Raw genomic sequence first — 19,666 nt, forward strand, 5'->3', positions numbered from 1 at the left:
CGTGCAAAGCGCTCAATGCTTTGCGTTCTTGAGCAATGACCCGAAACATCGCCTCCCCACCCTGCTCTGAAGTACAGCAATAAGTACAAAACATTGCCCACTGTTACTTTCCGTTCTCAGTAACACGTATTATTAGTTTAGGAACTTATTCCCTGGAGTATGGGTATAGGTGGAGTGTTACAGGGATGTGGCAGTGTAACGAACCCAAGTGCTGAACACGGGCGTGGAATGGGTGCCAAGGGAGTCATTACCTGGAGTCTTGGTTTTCGTAGAGGATTCAGGAAAGATGCTGGATTTGTAACTGATCGTCCTAAGAACCATGGCACGAGATTACTCGTACACGAGTCGACAAGCGAACTGGCAGCTCCTAGTTGTGGTCACAGGATATTTACACTGCATTTGCTGATGGAAAGCAGGTGTTGGTATTTAGTGGAAAATGGGAATGATTGGGAAATAAACGACGTGATTGAGGCCCAATTCCGGAGGAAGAGAACCAGGAACGAGAAGGGATCGTGGCAGTAATCCCCCGCCACACAATGTGAGGCTCCGTGCGATCCTCCAGGCCTGTCCGTATGGTCCCGATGAAAGTCCTGGATGAGGGAACGGTCTAAGCTGAAGGAGCGGGGGACCCAGGAAAGCTCTTCTGCACCCTTCCCAGTCCACTAGGTATTGGAGACACCTGCCCCTACGGCGTACATCCATTAGTCTTCGGACGGTGTATGCCGGATGGTTGTCGATGATACGGGCAGGTGGGGGAGTCCCAGGTGGGGGACACAAGGGGCTGACGGAAACTGGCTTTATCTGAGACCCTTGAAAAGTTGGGTGGACCTTGGCAATAGTAGGCGGACCGCTGTGGGATTGATAATCCTGTCAACCTTGGATGGTCCCAGGAAGCGGGGGGCGAGTTTCCTATGTTCGTTTTTGAGCGGGATGTCCTTGGAGGAAAGCCACAACATCTGCCCAGGTTGGTACCTCCGGCGCCGGAGTCCGGTCTCGGTCGGCTGTCTTCTGATTTCGATTTGTTGATCTGAGTAGGGCCGCGCGAGTTTCCTCCCAAAACTTCCGGCACCGATCAATATGGTCCCGAACCGACGGTACCGCAATCTCTCCTTCTTGCGCAGGGAACATCGGGGCTTGGTACCCAAGGGAGTACTCGAACGGAGAGCGCACAATGGCAGAGTTCAGCAGAGAGTTGGGGGCGTACTCAACCTACGGGAGGTGGTCGCTCCAGGTCTTGGTTGACCCGTTCCGTCTGCCCGTTCGACTGGGGGTGAAAGCCGGATGACAGGCTGGCTGATGCACCTGAGGCCTGACAGAAGGCTCTCCATACCTGTGAGACGAACTGGGGATCTAGATCGGAGACGATATCCGCGGGGATTCCATGGAGGCGGAAGACCTGGCGGTTGAGAAGACCTGCGGTTTCTTGAGGGGAAGTGAGTTTAGGGAGGACCACAATGTACACCGCCTTAGAAAATCGGTCTACCACGGTGTGGACACTGGTGGTTCCGCGGGAAGGGGTAGACCAGTGACGAGGCCTGGGGCGATGTGTGAGTAGGGACGACCAGGTACAGTTAGAGGACGAAGAAGACCCGCAGGTTGTCGATGAGAGAACTTTCCCTGGGCACAGACGGAACAAGCCGAGACATAAGAACGGGTGTTCCCCTCCGTGGACGGCCCCCAAAAGTGCTTCCTCAGGAGAGCCAGGGTCCGATCACTCCCGGGGTGTCAGGTGAACCGGGATGCGTGCCCCCATTGGAGAACCCGAGGCCCGATGGAGACCGGCACGTACAGGCGATCGCCGGGTCCGTTACCAGGGTCCGATTACTCCCAGGGTGGCAGGTGAACCGGGATGTGTGCCCCCATTGGAGAACCTGAGACCTGACGGAGACAGGCACGTACAGGCGATCGCCGGGTCCGTTACCAGGGTCCGATCACTCCCGGGGTGTCAGGTGAACCGGGATGTCTGCCCGCATTGGAGAACCTGAGACCTGACGGAGACAGGCACGTACAGGCGATCGCCGGGTCCGTTACCAGGGTCCGATCACTCCCGGTGTGGCAGGTGAACCGGGATGTGTGCCCGCATTGGAGAACCTGAGAACTGACGGAGACAGGCACGTACAGGCGATCGCCGGGTCCGTTACCAGGGTCCGATCACTCCCGGGGTGTCAGGTGAACCGGGATGTCTGCCCGCATTGGAGAACCTGAGACCTGACGGAGACAGGCACGTACAGGCGATCGCCGGGTCCGTTACCAGGGTCCGATCACTCCCGGTGTGGCAGGTGAACCGGGATGTGTGCCCGCATTGGAGAACCTGAGAACTGACGGAGACAGGCACGTACAGGCGATCGCCGGGTCCGTTACCAGGGTCCGATCACTCCCAGGGTGGCAGGTGAACCGGGATGTGTGCCCCCATTGGAGAACCTGAGGCCCGATGGAGACCGTCACGTACAGGCGATCGCCGGGTCCGTTACCAGGGTCCGATCACTCCCGGGGTAGCAGGTGAACCGGGATGTGTGCCCGCATTGGAGAACCTGAGACCTGACGGAGACCGGCACGTACAGGCGATCGCCGGGTCAGTTACCAGGGTCCGATCACTCCCGGGGTGGCAGGTGAACCGGGTGTGTGACCCCATTGGAGAACCTGAGGCCTGACGGAGACGGGCACGTACAGGCGATCGCCGGGTCCGTTACCAGGGTCCGATCACTCCCTGGGTGGCAGGTGAACCGGGATGTGTGCCCCCATTGGAGAACCTGAGGCCTGACGGAGACGGGCACGTACAGGCGATCGCCGGGTCCGTTACCAGGGTCCGATCACTCCCAGGGTGGCAGGTGAACCGGGATGTGTGCCCCTATTGGAGAACCTGAGGCCCGATGGAGACCGTCACGTACAGGCGATCGCCGGGTCCGTTACCAGGGTCCGATCACTCCCGGGGTAGCAGGTGAACCGGGATGTGTGCCCGCATTGGAGAACCTGAGGCCCGATGGAGACCGTCACGTACAGGCGATCGCCGGGTCCGTTACCAGGGTCCGATCACTCCCGGGGTGGCAGGTGAACCGGGATGTGTGCCCGCATTGGAGAACCTGAGACCTGACGGAGACCGGCACGTACAGGCGATCGCCGGGTCCGTTACCAGGGTCCGATCACTCCCGGGGTGCCAGGTGAACCAGGATGTGTGCCCCCATTGGTGAACCTGAGACCTGACGGAGACAGGCACGTACAGGCGATCGCCCGGTCCGTTACCAGGGTCCGATCACTCCCGGGGTGGCAGGTGAACCGGGGTGTGTGACCCCATTGGAGAACCTGAGACCTGACGGAGACAGGCACGTACGGGCGATCGCCGGGTCCGTTACCAGGGTCCGATCACTCCCGGGGTGGCAGGTGAACCGGGATGTGTGACCCCATTGGAGAACCTGAGACCTGATGGAGACAGGCACGTACAGGCGATCGCCGGGTCCGTTACCAGGGTCCGATCACTCCCGGGGTGTCAGGTGAACCGGGATGTGTGCCCGCATTGGAGAACCTGAGACCTGACGGAGACCGGCACGTACAGGCGATCGCCGGGTCCGTTACCAGGGGCGGATTCGTCCCGCTGGGCTTCCTTTACCTTAGCCTGGATCTCCCAAGTGAGGGTGGCCACACTCAGGATGGTGGGAGGATCGTCTCGGGAATGGAGGTGATATCCGTGGAGTCATGCTGGCGGGAAAGCGCGACCGACTTCCCGTCCTTGGATCCTGGAAGGTACATGACTTCCCGTCCTTGGATCCTGGAAGGTACATGAGGGTAAACTTGAACCGCCCAAAAAACAATGGCCAACGGGCCCGGCGGGATTTCAATCGCTTGGCGGTCTGATTGTGCCCCAGGGTCTTATGATCAGACACACTCGCAGAATAAAGAACTCAGGGACCAGAACTGTCTTCGAACCCGTCACTCGCAGAAATAAAAACAGGGACGATAATAGTCCTCGACCCTGTTACTGGCAGAAAAGAACGGCGACCCAAGTCTGGAGCGGGCCAGGTGGATTGGAAAGGGGCACTAGCATGGCTGAGAGAAAATCCACAATGGTTGGTGTTTTACGGGTTAATGGGAAAGGTGCATCCTAAATAAGAATAAATATTGGAAAGGGCGGATGAGGCAACCATGGCTGATACCAGAAAGTAAAGACAGCATAAAGCCAAAAGTGAGGGTTTATAATGTAGCAAGCATTAGAGGGAAGCCGGAGGTTTGGGACGCTTTCAAAACTGGCCAATACTGGAGAAAATACCGCTGTTCAGCCATATGAATATTAAAAGGGATGCGAGTGTGGGTATCAGAAAGCTGGAAAATGACGCGGAAGAAGCAGTAATGGGGGGAAAAGAAAAGGGACGAACTGAATGAATATTTTGCGCCAGGCTGCTCTGTGGAAGACGCCAGCATAATGGCAGGCAGCGAGAAACATGTGTCAGAGGGCATCAGTGAGAGTGGATGTTATCACCTGGAGAAGGTGCCCGTGAAGCTGAAAGGACAGAAGTTAGATGTCATCGGGAACAGTTGGACTACACCCCATGGTCCTGAAAGTGGTAACTGGAGAGATTCTGTAGGCACTCCTTCACGTATCATTATTTACATACAACAGCTCCATAGCAAAGAAAGCCCAGCAGCGTCTCTACGTTCTGCGAAGGCTGAGGAAAGTCCATTTCCCACCCCCCATCCTCATCACATTCTACAGGGGTTGTATTGAGAGCATCCTGAGCAGCTGCATCACTACCTGGTTCGGAAACTGAACCATTAATGATTGCAAGGCCCTGCAGCGGATAATGAAATCAGCTGAGAAGATTATCGGGGTCTCTCTTCCCGCCATTACGGACATTTATACTACACGCTGCATCCACAAAGGAACCAGCATTATGAAGGACCACAAGCACCGCTCCTACAAACTTTTCTCCCTCCTGCCGTTTGAGCATTCGGGCTCTAGCGACCAGACGATGTAACAGTTTCTTCCCCCCAAGCTATCAGAGTCCCCAATACACAGAGCCTGGTCTGACACCTTACTGCCCTATTGTCTTGTTTATTATTTATTGTAATGCCTGTACTGTTTTGTGTACTTCATGCTGTCCTGTGTAGGTCTGTAGTCTCGTGTCGTTCTATTCTCTGTTGCTTTTTACGTGGTTCATTCTAGTTTTTTGTACTGTGTTATGTAACACCATGGTCCTCAAAAAGTAGTCTCATTTTTACTATGTACTGTACCAGCAGTTATGGTCGAAATGACAATAAAAGTGACTTGATATTCGAGAATAGATGCTGATGACTGGAGAATTATGACTGTCACTCCACTCTGAAAGAAGGAAGTTAGGCTGAAGAAAGGACAATAAAAGAAAGGTAGCCCGACTTGAACGTGATAGATAACTCAAAAGATTCCAAGCAGTTTGAAGATCAAAGACAGTTGAGGAGAAAGGGAGGAGATTTGTCAAATAGATCATTGTGCGGTACGGTGATGCACATTGGAAGAAAGGATAAAAACGTCTCTAAATGGAGAAGGTTTTCTGAAATCAGAGGTGCAAAGAGACCTTGTGCAATATTCCCTAAATGTTTACTTCCAGGCTTAGTCAGCGGTAAAGGAAGGCAAATGCAATTTTAAAATTCGGTTCAGGAGGGGTAGAATATATAAGCAATAATGTAATGTTGACATATGTCCGTCATTATAAACCTGATTCTGATCCCGACCTTTATCCCCAACAATGGAAATCTCCTTCAGTTACGATACTGAGGGCAGTGTTATCGCTCCACATTCACGTTCTGACGAAACTGTGTTGGAACAAATTTTAAAGCTGTCGAATTATACTATTTGTATTGGAATGATGAATCCCCTTTTCCATTACCGAAAATAAGTACAACCATCACTTCAGTTGTAGTGCTACGGTGGGTGCAATGAACATTAATGGAGCTGCGATGGCCGAGTGGTTAAGGCGTTGGACTTGAAATCCAATGGGGATTTTCCGCGCCATGTTCGAATCCTGTTTGCAGCGCTCAAACTGCAGCGCCAGGGAATAGAAACCTCACTGCCAACAAAAATTTAACACCCTGACTGCTGTCTGTGTAAAGTTGACAACTACGTACCAGCCGGCAGATTTAGAGATTTTCATTGTGCAACTTCCATTTCTATTACGACTCTGACCAATCCCCCTCTGGGCAGCATAAACGCTTTGTAGTTTGCAGCTTTACCGACTTGTAAAACTAAAAGAATCAAATGCAGAGAACGGATATTTCAGCGTCAATGCAAAGAAGTGGACTTCATCCTTTTACTGAAGTGGGCAGCACGGTCTCTGAACGTGAAAAGCTTTCGCCGGTTTCATATCCCTCATTGTACAGACTCCCCATTGCTCTTTTGTCCAGCGAGCGACCCCGCCTATTGCCATAAACAAATCGGTTCGCTGACCTTCCGTCAAAATCACCCTCGCCAATTGTCACTGAGCGGTGTAATTGTCCGACATCAACAAATCTTGTCAAATGACGTGCAACCTACCTAGCTCCCATTCGTGTATGCAGATGTCAATCCAACGTGTTATCCAGTTGCGGAAAGGGTTTCACCCAAGAGTTGTTCCCTCCCACAGACTCTGACTGCTTCTGCCTCCCAAAATCCAAAACTCAGTACAATGTCCCATTATATAACATTAATATCAATATGCTTCTGATCGAATCTGGGGGCGCTGTCAGGGCGTCGAAATAAAGGCCGGCGACAGAAGTTTATCTCCTCTCACCTGGTGAGACGGTCGAAGATTTGGTGGAGGTGACCGGCCGACTTTTGACCGGCAACTGCTGTATGGGGGGGGGAGGATTGAGAATAAGTCTGGGCCAGCCTGATCTTATTGAATGCCGGGGCTGGCTGAAAAGGACTAGACACTTCCCTTCTTTCTGTTGTCTGTCTGTTTAAAGAAAAGGAATACGCAGGCCTTTGTTGGGCCTGGATGCTCTCCCGTGGATATAATAGTTCGCAATCTATGGCATCAGTTTGCCTGAGGAATCATTTCCAAGCCTGAAACTGGCACAAGAATTATATCCATCTTTTGTTAATGACGCAGAATTGTACAATTTATGCGTTGAGTACTGTCTGTCTTTACGAGCCTGCAATGATGCTGCAAGTGTTTCATTGTACCTGTCCCTCACCGTCCCTGTGAACACGGCAATAAACCCGGCTGAACCTGACAACACTCACTGAGATTTGAGCAGTGATGACCCCGGGCAGATGAGTCAAGGTGATGTCGGCAAACTGAGTGAGTAGGACCAGAGTCCAATATGGGAAATGTATGGTCACCCTCTTCTACAGAGAGACAGCGTCTCTGAGTGGATTGAGGTGCAGTGAGGAGTGAAGAAGATCAATTCTACATTGTATCGATTGCAAGTTATTGTCTGTAAGACCTCGGACAGTTATTTCCAGCTTTATTGAAACCGCACCTGCGATATTTTTCTCAATGCCATGTTCTGCTCGTATATTTTGTGGTTTTATGGTGCTGAATCAGGCGGATGCAGGTTAAGCATAGACAGGAATCGGGTTCTTGTGGAAGCAAGTTAATACACAAAATAATTTAAAATAAACTCATTAAATAAACAGGCAATATCTTAATTCCCTGACCGGGAATCGAACCCGGGCCGCGGCGGTGAGAGCGCCGAATCCTAACCACTAGACTACCAGGGAGGCTGATAAAGTTCTGACTACAACAGTAGACTACTACAAAACCAGCAAAATATGAAACAAAACCTAAAGATGAATAATAATGAATAAATGTGATAAATATTGTCACGAATCTACTGCTCAGCACTTTGCAGACCGCGTGCTCACCCAATGCTTCAGTTTAAGAAACACTCTGGACTCTGAATGAATCAATGGGAAACACTCGTTCTCCAGTGTCTTTATAAAGATGGTAACATTCAGATTCTCTTATGAGCCCTGGTTCGTTTTTATTTCTGTCTGTCGCCTCGAAACAATTCAGTACTCTGCCCTCCGATTCCCGTGGCATTGTTGCCGATACATCTGGTGTCTTGTTCCTTACCCTCCGCCTGGGTGGAGGTAGGAGAAAGAAACCCAGACGTTCAGAATGCACGAAATATGGTCTGGGGATGGAATGCTGGGCTTTTCGATCGTGCTCTAACCGTGGTCGAGTGTGCGGGAGCCCCTGGTACTGAGGATGACGTGCTGGTGACAAATTAGATTAGATTTCTTTAAACAAGCCTGATAGAAACCCCCGCAATGATTTGAAAGTCCTCAGGGTAGGCAGTTCCTTGTTTGCTGGTCGCGGCACTCAGTACATGGTTTGCTTGCTTAACATCTGCTCCGGCGGTATGTGAAGTGCCGTCCGGATCAATGAGGAGAACCTCTCGGTAAGCAGCACCGACAGAACTCAATCATTGGATGTTGTGATTGGGGGAACAAGGGTGCGGCAAGACCGCTATGTACGGACAGCATGAAGAGTTAGTCATGAAACAACAAAGCCGCTCCACACTACATGAAACAGAGAAGACAGCAGCCCCTCATTTCCCTCCGAAACTGCAATGTTGCGCTGACGTAATGCATCTTGTTTTCAAGTAATTGGCCTTTGGCTAAGAAGATGCCGGGCAGGGGATGCTTCATCGCCCGTTGATTTAGTCTGGCTTGAAGTCTTCCGAACCGACCCCTTTCCCAGCGTGCCATCGTGAATCTTTGGATTTATAAACAAATCTCAACATTCCTAAAGCCTCATCAATAATGCAGACATCCCGCTCTTACTGGAGCCTACAAAATGCATCACTCGGCACTTCATCTCTCTCCATTCTATCCCCCTCCTGCATTCTCCCGACACCAAACACCTGACTCCGATCTCTCTCCCCATCGAAATTCTTTCACCAGCCTCCGATCAGGAACAGGAATATTAGCGATAGACAATATGGACCAGTGCGCAGTAGATCATGTCTAACCAATCTCACAGAGCTTTACAGGTAGTAATCTGGAATGGTGTTGAAGGCAAAGCTGTGGATGCCGTCTACAGGAACTTCGGCAAGGAATTTGCAAGGCTCCGTGTGGGAGGATGCTCGGGAAGGATCAGTCGCTTGGCTTTCACAATGAGGAAGTAAATTGGATTCGCCATTGGATACGTTGGGGAAGCTAGAGTGTGGTAATGGATGATTGTCTTTCTAACTGAGGACCTGTAATGAGTGGAGTATCCCAGGGATCGTTGCTGTGCCCCTTGTTCCTTGTCATCCATATCCCTATCTGGATAATAATGTCGTTAAATGGATCAGCAAATTTGCCGATGTTAACAGCATTACAGGTGTAGTGGACAGCGGGGGAAGAGTACCGGAGCATAAAGAGGGATCTGGACCAGCTGGAAAAACGGGTTGAAAATTGTCAGATCGGATTTAACACACACAGTCCTGGACCCTGGCTGGTCCGACACAATGAGAAATAGGGCACTGAGGAGGACGATAGAACAAACGAATCTGGGAATACAGGTCCATAATTCAATGAAAGTTGCGGCGAAGGTAGACATGGTAAAGCTTTTCGCACATTGGCCTTCCCGGACCAAAGTATGGAGTGCAGGAGTTGGGATGTTACGTTGCTGTTGTTTAAGGCTTTATTGGGGCCCAATCTGGAATATTGTGAGCTGTTGAGCTCAACTACCTGCAAGAAAGATGCAAATAAGATTGAAAAAAATGAAGAAAAAAATTACACGACTATTGCCGGAACTGAATGTTTTGAATTAAAAAGGAAAGACTACATATGTCAGCACTGTATTCCCGAGCGGGTAGAAGACTGAGGGGAGATTTGATAGAGGTATACAACATTATGAGGCGTATAGACAGTGTAAATGCAAGCGGGCTTTCTCTACTGATGTTGGGCGAGAATACAACTGGAGATCATGGGTGAAGGGTGAAATGTGAAATGTCTAAGGGGATCATGAGGCGAATCTTATTCAGTCAGAGGGTCGACAGAATGTAGAGAGTGCTGTCAACGCAAGTGGTAATTGAGATTCCGATGTCAACGTTTAAGAGATGTTTGGAGAAATACACGGAAGAGAGGGATATGGATGGCTACGGTCCGGGTCAGGTCGATGGGAGTAGACAGTTTAAATATTTCCTCAAGGCCCGAACTTACTGAAGACCCTGTTTCTGTGCAGTGGTTCCCTGTGGCTGTCTGTCTGTATATCTGGGTTAGAACCTTACTGTCTCACAGCACCGACCAATCTAGAAAGACGGTAACACTGTTCGATCCCTCTGTCCTTGCACACACTGAAGCATGGAGACTGAGTTAATGGATGGTTACAGCATGAGGAGATGGAAGCTTTGGAAATTGTTTATTCTGTATTCTCCGACTGTCTGCGTTGGTTTTGAAGGAAGACAAGAGTGAGTTCAGGCATTTGCTTTGCCTTCGCTGCGTTTTTAGTTTGTGTAGTTTTGTATATTTCGTTTATTAATGATTTCAGAGGGAGACACGGATTCCACACCGGCCATGTGGATTCAGGGTTATATAGATCGAAAAATGAGCGTATCTACACTCGATGCAATAAAACCACGTTTCAGAGGTAAATTGGCATTAGGATAAATTAGTGGTTACTGGAATTGGGATTTTGGAAGGCTGGATCTTTTAATAAGCACCGGAAGCTGCTGCTGATCACTTTGAAATGCTGGTTTCAAGTTGTAGGGCTCCATCAGACTCGCAATAGAGTTGCAAAGTATGCCAGAATTTCAACTCTCCATGCGGAAGACGGATGTACTTTGTCTTCCAGCTAGAATTCACTCTGTCTACTATATCATCTTCCTACTGTTAGGAAGCCAATTCTGAATCAACGCAGCCAGGTTTCCTCGATCCCATGTCTCCTCACTTTCAGAATGAGTCCACTTATCAGACAGCAACAAAAATTACAGGACCCACATCGACTGTTCTGATTCAACTGTTAGTTTTATTTTCACTTTCAAGTAATTCAATCTGGCTCATTAATGACAACATGCCATGCTTTCTCTCCGTAGCCATACTACGTTTCTCCAAATACGCATAAATTCCCTCTTCAATAATCCCCTCCAGTAGTTTACCCACTACTGATGTAAGACTCCCTGGTCTATAATTCCAACAAGTATCCCTGTTATTTTTCGTCAACAAATGAATAACATTTTCCTCCCTCCAATCACCTAGTTCTACTTCCGTAGTCAGCGAAGGCACTAATATCCTGTCCAAAAGCACAGCAATATCGGAGATCGCCTTCCAAAATTACCTGGACAATATCCATTCCGGCACCGTCGAATCATCTATCATAATGTTTTCCAAGTTTCCAACGCATCCCCTTTCTCAGCGTCGGCATGTTCGAGCATATCTGCCTTTGGACGCTCTGTTAACATTGATCAATGTATTCAATGAGGAGATTCACCCCGTCCTAGGACTCCAGACACAAGTTTTCCTCTTTTGCCTCTGATCTGCCCACACTCTCTCTAGTCTCCTCCTGTTCTTCACAGTGCAACCAGTCGATGATTTCTCCAATCCCCCTATCACTCTTTTAAGTCCATTGTTGATTTCCTTCCTGTCTCCATTGTGACTCGCTATAGCCTTACCTGATCCTTTCTTCCTGTTCTGTTAGTACCGGTCTTTCTTCCTCTTGACGTGTTGTTCCAACTTTCTTGTCTCCCAGGGTTACTTTACGCTCTCATCCTTTCCCTGCGTCAGTGAGCCACGCCTATACTGGACCCCGTGTAAGTGCCCCAGAAACAATCCACACATATCTGTTGCGCAACACCCCGAGTACAATGTCCCTTCCTAAACTCCTGCCAGGTAGCACCATAAATCGCTGACCCCTAATTAAACACATTCCATACTCTCTGGTGCTATCCCTGGGCAAGGTAAATGGTGGGGAGTTCGCCATGTTGTTCTGAAATGCGGACCCGCGGAAAGATCTGTCACAAGACCCGTTTCCTTTCCTAATATTAGATCTGGTATGGAATGTTAGCCAGTCAGCCTTTATTCTTATAGTGACATGAATCTTTCCTGAACACAACCGAGAATTTATGCCATTACTAAACATTTTAACTTGGGTAGGTGCCAAAGACTATTAGGGAAGTTGCAGTTGCCCGTGCGAATAACATGGCTCAAATCCATGTTCCGCTTCCCAGTTAGTTCATCACTGTTCCCGTTGCGTTTCTTTTTGTTAATCTGGTGGGCGGCTGTACAGAATAGTCCAAATGGTGAGATCGCGCCCATTTCAAACGCCGGAACAGAAGCAGTGTTCGTCTCCCGGTCTATTAACAAACGAATGTTCCACGTTGTCCTCCCTTTCTGCAACTGCGATACTATCCCTGGTTTCCCGTCGCACTCCCTTTACACTCTGTTACCCGACGCTGTCCATTTTGCAACATCGAAAACCCGGAAAGCCCTGAAGCCATCTCTGTCCTAGTGACAGTCGAGTGTCTGTGATAGTTTGCAACATACTTCAGCCAATGTAACAATCACTCCAGCAGCATTGTACGTTTGTATTGCTACCTACCTGAACTGTATGGGGCAAACAATCTTCCACTAATTTTGCACTTTCCGGATAACCAGGATGAATTCCGGATGAATTTATGACAAATTTGCAAAATCTGTTCATTGTAAAAGGACTTTCATTGAAAGCTCCGCTGAATTACCATTAGACACGGGCGTTATCTACACAGATGTCCATTTAATGTAAACATATACTTTATTCCATTCCTCAGCTCTTCTCTGAATTTCCTCTGTGTCAGTGTATAGAAAAAGGTATTGGTGCACATGCTGAGAAATTGTAACATGAACCCAAGTTGTTGGAAGATGTATACCGGGGAACTCAAATACCTGTCCTGGTAAAAATAGTTTTGTGTTTGCCATTTCAGGGAATGGGCTACAGAGGGCATCCAAAATAATATAAAATTAGCTGATATAGAGAACAACAAAATCATCGATTTTCTGCGTTTTTCCACCTCGGCGTCTTTCTGATTATCGCTGCTGTGCCGAAGCCTTCTGCGGACTCTATTTGCCACAACGATATGACTTACGGTTAACCCGTTAAACACCAGGATTAAGCCGATTGGTAGCAATGGTGTTAAGATACTGTCCAGTAATTCGTATCCCCTCCACACGGGTGAAGTGGCGTATTCATATGTGACGGTGCACCGCCACGGCGTGTTGTCAATGATGACGTAAGGTTCAATGGCAAAGTAAAACGGGACACATTTCCCGCAGCTCACTATAACCACGGTCACGATAACAACCATTGCTGTTCTTTAGGTGCAGTATCGCTCCCGCAACTTTCGGCAACATATTGCGATGAAGCGATCGAAGGTAAAACTGACCGTGAACCAAACAGAACAGTCCCGTGTCATAGCCACAAATACAAGTGTCAGAGCGCATACAGGAGTGATGAGCAGGGATCTAGAATAAATGTAGATATTGTTGGTCTGTTCCACTAAAGCAGCAACAATAACCACCATCAGATCCGCTGTTGCCATTCCAACCAGGTAACGGGTGATGCATTTGGAGAGTCCGCATTTTCCCCGAGAAAGGATCACAATAGCCGTTAAATTAACTAGAAGAAATTTGGAAACAAAATAAAAATATGGTCAGCTGCAACTCTCTGAATGCCTCCATGGGGATGGTCTGTTTGGAAGTGGAAAGCGGGAATCCAGTGTGTGCGGTCTCGGTCGCTGCACTCCGGCTGGAGGACAATAACGGATGTGAGTGTCAGAGGATTGGCGACCTTCCCACAGTTTAGAGCGAGGCATCCGAGTTCCACGACTCACGTACCGGTGAGCAGTCGATCGCTCCTGTAAACAACACCGTTTCCATTATTAGAGGTGAAAGAAAAGTCGGGATTATGTGTAGTGGTATCAAAGTGCCATCGAGGAGATATAAAGCACGAGTTCTTATTTACTGACTTACAGAAGAACAGATCTACGTGTCGGAAATAGACTGTACCGTCATTTAAATAAGCTGCAACGTTGTTATAAGGTCTAAGTGTCTGCACTAATAGAGACTCGGACCTAGAAAAGCAGAGAACACATCACTTCCGAAAGCCAAGCGAGGTGAATTTATGAAACATTGACAATATCGACTCCAACTTATTTGAGAAAAGAAGAAAACACTGCGATCGAACTATAAAAAAATGAAAATAAAATCATTGGATGCTTGTATCTTCCATTCCGGAAACACGTTTCAGCCGATGGTAGCATCTGTGTTTAGTAACAGTGCGGATATCGCAGCAGAGTAACGACGGCACCATACATAAAGAGACCGGCTCCGGCATCTTACCGGGAACACCAACCGCTACAAGTGTGGGATAGAAAATGGCCGCGATGTGGTAAATTGCCGCATATCCCATATTCCGTCAGAAGCAACGTTCAGTTGTACGGAGCGTTTCAGCTGCTCAGATGGACTGGTGATCGGTTTAGCAGATTTTTATTGAGGAGAGAGCAATTCCACTGAGGTAATTAGCGTGGCTATCACGTCAAGGACATTAGTGACAACCAACTGCACAAACACTTACGTTAAACTATTTTTATAACTGTTCCCGTGTCCTGAATTTTTCTCCTCAAGGGATATTGCTTTACCTTATCTATTTACTTTAAAACAAAATATGATGTGAATTTTCCATGTTATTTTCCATGATATCTGGTTTCAGATAGTAAATAGGACATTTGTATGTATATCTGTGTTGCTTTTAAAGTAGGCATTTATCTTGAAGTCGATTTACTGTGTAACATTTGACGGGAGCACATTCGCTTCTGACATTGAGGGAAGGAGAATGTTCTGGCAGGGGAAATGGAGAATACTTCTTTATTAAAGGGGAACATTCGTTCATTTTTTTCTTTCGTTCGTTCCAGTCATTCATGTCGCTTTGAGTGTTGGAAGTCACAGCGACAGCTGACACGTGTTAGAATAAAATACACTGCACTCATATCCCACGACACAATTTAAAAGATCCACAGCGATATTCCAGAGACCTGTGATCAAAAAGAGAACGAGTCCTCTGGAAATTAGCGAGGGCTGTGGACAGTTTGAAGCACAATGTTTTCCAGCGCACACATGGGCCGTTTGGCAGGAACTTGATCTTTACCAGTGAAGGACTTGACCACCCCTTACCCGTGACGTGCGCTGCAGTCCTTTTAACTTTAAAGATATTCTCAAATGTGCCACAATTCTACCAATATATCGCCATCCATTCTCTGCATAAACAAAAGTAACAAGTAAAATCTTTGAACTATCCGCAGGTTCCCATGCAGTTCTGTTATTTGCCATGAAGATATATTTTCTTTCTGCTGATTTACTGTCAGGTATATTGCCTTTCGAGCGTCACTATCAGTATGTACAGAACAGCGGATGTGTTCAAGCTCGCCTGTCAATCACACTTCCTTCTGCTCCTGCAGTGCACCGCTCCGTGCCGATTGTGGTTCTCGTACCGATGAGCGGGCCTCGGCTTATTGGAGAAAGTCTCATCACTCTGTTTCCATTGTGGAACTCGTGCTAATGTGCGGCCCTCGGTTGACTCGGGAAAGCATCACCCGTGCCTTCAAATTCATCCTTCCAAAGTGAATCACTTCGTACCTTTTCTGGTTGAACTCCATCTGTAACTGCTCAGCACTGCTCTGCGTCCTGTTGTTATCTGTGACTACCTTCCATACTATTCATAATTCCACCAACTTCCACATCATTTCAAGCCTAATAACCCACTGTTCCACTTCCTTATTCACATCATTTTTAAAGCACAGAAATCCGGGGCTCTTAGAACAGGACACCACTGGCACCAGCATCCAAGGGGAAAGCTCTTTATCCAGAAGTATCCTCTGTCTTCTTGGGCGCCAGTCCTGAATACACAAGCCAGCTTTTCCATGATATTAAGTCTTCTAACGTTCTGAAAGGTCCTACCATGGTTAACCAAAGAATGACCGTTATATCCTCACAGAATTGAACCAGGCTCGGGAGAAATCATCTGCCCCTCACAAAGCCATACTGCTTCTCCCAAATCAGTTTCTGCTTCTGGAAATTCTCGTAAATCCTGTTTCTAAGAATGTTCTCCAATAATTTGCCCGTCACTGAAGAAGGACTCACCGCTTCCCTCAGTCATCCAGGATTTCTCCCGATCACACAATAGGACTTATCTATCCTAATGTTTCTTTTTCAAAACTTCCAGTACGTTCTCTCTTAAACTCGACATGTTGTCGCACATCGGCCTGTTTAACGCACTCATCACAAATGTCCCTCTGACTGGTAAATACTGAACTAAAGTCCTCCTTCAAGATCTGCCCTTCTTCCCCCGACTTCAGAGCCTTGTTTCATCTTCTATCCCCGTCCGGTCCTATACTCTCTCTAGTCGTCTTCTTCTTCACATACATCTCGAATGTCTTGGGGTTTTCCTTAACACCACTGCAGACCTCCTGTAGACGTTTCTAGTGATCCTAATTCCATTCTTCAGTTTGTCCCCGGCTACTTTGTAAACCTAGAGTCATGTCTGATCCTTGCTTTCAAACCCTGATGTCAGCTTCCTGAAGCTTCTTTCTTCCTCTTGACCAGATGTTTCACATCTCTGGTCAGCCATGTTTCCTTCAGCCTACCGTCCTTCCCCTGTCTGAATGGGGCAAATTTATCCAGAATCCCATGTAAGTGCAGCCTAAAACACACTGACATTTCCTAGAACATATCCATTCCTGATTTATGTTTTGATGTTCCAGCCTAATATCTTCATAATTTCAATTACTCAGATAATTACTTAGGGAATTGACAAAGAGCTGTTGGACGAGAGAGGGTGCAGTGATTAATTTGCACCCGGACACGAGTCAGTGTGCAGAGAGTGGGGCAATGGGATGGGTATGGTGAATGAAACGAGCTTGTGGGGAACAGCGGGGCATTGAGTTTACTGGGTGACTGACGCGGGCCTGTGTGATTAGTATATGTAACCCTTTTACGAAAGGAGGGTGCTGAAACCCTTATACACTGCCTACCGACACCACCGATCGGCAGATGGCGCAATAGCCACTGCTCTACACACCATCCTTACACATCTGGAGAAGAAGGGTGCTTATGTCGGAATGCTATTCTAGGACTCCAACATCATAATCCCCTCCAGGCTCGACAGAAAGCTCAGAGATCTCGTCCTTGACCCTGCCTCTCAGATCGCCAGCAGGTTGTAAGAGTGGGCTCCCTCACCTCCACCCCTCTGACTTTCAACACAGGATCCACTCAGGGCCAAGTAGCGAGGCCCCTCCCTTACTCCCTGTATACCCATTACTGTATCGACACCCACAGCTCCAATCTGTCAATCAAATGTGCCAACGACACTACATTCATTGGCCTAATCTCAAAAATAAAAACGAAGTGGCCTACAGGGAATGAATTATCTCTCCGACACAGTGGTGTCAAGTGAACAACTTCTCCCTCAATGTCACAAAAACAAAGGAGCTGGTTGTGGATTACAGGAGGAATGGAGACGGGCTAACCCCTATTGACATATATAAATCTGGGGTTGAGAGGGTAAACAGCTTTAAGTTCCTTGGCATCCACAACACCGATGACCTCAAGTGATCTGTACACACCAGCTGTGAAGTGAAAAAATGCACAACGATTGAGGAAGTTTGGCTTGGGCACCAAAATGCTAAGAACATTCTGCAGAGACACAATTGAGAGCATCCTGACTGGTTGCATCACTGCATAGAATGGGAACTGTATTTCCCATAATCGCAGGACTCTGCAGAGTGTGGTGCAGACAGTCCAGAGCATCTGTGAACTTGCCATGATTCAAGACATTTCCAAGGACATGTGTGTAAAAAGTGCTTGAAGGATCATTGAGGATCCTATTCACCCCAACCGCAATCTATTCCAGCTGCTACCATCCAGGAAGTGCTTCGTCTGCCAGCACTGACGTCAGGTGGACTGCTCAGAAGAAGGGAATGTCAAGTCTCTTGTTTGCTAAGGTTACTGGGGAGAGTTTAATCCAGAACTGCTGCGGGTTGGAACCGAACTGAAGAGACGGAGGAAGAGGCGGTTGGTTCACAAATAAAGAAAGATATTAAGAGAGAGAGATTGTAGATATTAAGAGAGAGAGAGGATAGGCAGGTGATAGAGAAGGGACGCGCTCAGACCGATGGTTGGAGATGTATCCATTTTTATTATTGATTTCTGATGGAGATACGGACTCCACACCGGTCATGTGGATTCAGGGTTAAAGGGATCGAAATTTGACCGTTTCTACACCCAGCACGATATAATCCCGATTCAGAGTTAAATCGGCATTAGGATAAAATGGTGTGTACTTGAACTGGAAATTTGGAATTGGCATTTCGGAACGATGGCTCTTTAAATGAGCAGCAAAAGTTGCTGCTGAACACTTTGTAGTGCTGATTTTGAGTTGCAGGTCTCATTGGAAAATGTTGTTTTGAATTCATTGTAGCAACTGTCCCGTAATATGTAAATGGCAGGTCAGTTTAGATAACGTGGCGGTGCAGTCAATACCTCAGCGATTTGCTTACGTCATCAGTCCTAATTCCATAAATTAGCATCTGCCCTGTAATGTGTAAATTACAGGACAGTTTAGAAAACGCGCTTGTGCAGTCAATCGCTCAGCGGTTAGCTTACATCGGCAGCCCTAATTCAATAAATTATCCAGCTGCTGCTGGGTCATCAGATTAAATCGGTTATTTCCCTCAGTCCTATTTCTCGGCTGAGTCTAAATAGGGTTATAAAGTGTACCGAAATTTCGATCCTCCTTGCGGGACAAGGCTGCCCACTGTCTTGCAGCCAGAATTCACTCTATCTACGACATCATCTGCCTTCTGTTAGGAAGCCAATCCTGAATCAACGCAGCCAGGTTTCCCTGGATCCCATGTCTCCTGACTTTCTGAATGAGTCTACTATGGTGAATCGGATCAAATGCTTTATCAAAATCAATACATCCACATCGACTGTTCTGATTCATCTGTTTGTTTTTCACTGTTACAAATAATGCAATCTGGTTCATAAAGGACAACATGCCCCTCAAAAAGCCACGTTGACCCTCCGTATCTGGACTACGTTTCTCCAAATGCCCATAATTTCCCTCTGCAATAATCTTGTCTCACTATTGACATAATACTCACTGGTCTATAATTCGAAAGTGTTAACATATTATCTTTCTTCCACAATTGAATAACATTTTCCACCCTACAATCGTCGTTCTCCTTCCGTCGCCAGCGAAGACACAAATATTCCGTCCAAAAGCTTAGGAATAACTTCGCTCCCCTTCCAAAGTTACCAGGAGTATATCCCTTCTGGCACCGGAGAATCATCTATCATAATGTTTTCTAAGTTTGCAGCACATCCTCTTACTGAGCGTCGGCATATTCGAGCATATCTGCCTTTTGACGTGTTCACATTCATCAATATTATCAGTAAGGAGCTTCTCCACCTCCTTGACTCCGAATACAATTTTCCTTTCACCTCTGAGCTGCCCACACTCTCTCTAGTTATCCTCCTGTTCTTCATTCACCTTAGTGCAACTCCCCATGACATTCTCAAGTCCCTATCTACCTCTTCGAAGTCCATTGTTAAATTCTTCCCTGTCTTTTTTGTGACTCGCAATAACCCCACTCGATCTTTTCTTCCTAAATCTTAAGTATCTTTCTTTCTTCCTCTTGGCGAGTTGTTCCAACTTCCTTGTCACCCAGCGTTACTTTATGCTCTCATCCTTGCCCTGCG

General features: G+C 47.7%; 1 non-coding gene across 1 annotated transcript; it reads right to left on the bottom strand.

The window, feature by feature from the left end:
* Nucleotides 1-7,597: 7,597 nt before the first annotated feature.
* trnae-cuc (transfer RNA glutamic acid (anticodon CUC)) lies at nucleotides 7,598-7,669 on the bottom strand. The gene has a single exon. It is a non-coding gene; the product is annotated as a tRNA-Glu (tRNA).
* Nucleotides 7,670-19,666: the final 11,997 nt, after the last annotated feature.

Source organism: Hypanus sabinus, unplaced genomic scaffold (assembly GCF_030144855.1).
Source record: "Hypanus sabinus isolate sHypSab1 unplaced genomic scaffold, sHypSab1.hap1 scaffold_944, whole genome shotgun sequence".
NCBI lineage: Eukaryota > Metazoa > Chordata > Chondrichthyes > Myliobatiformes > Dasyatidae > Hypanus > Hypanus sabinus.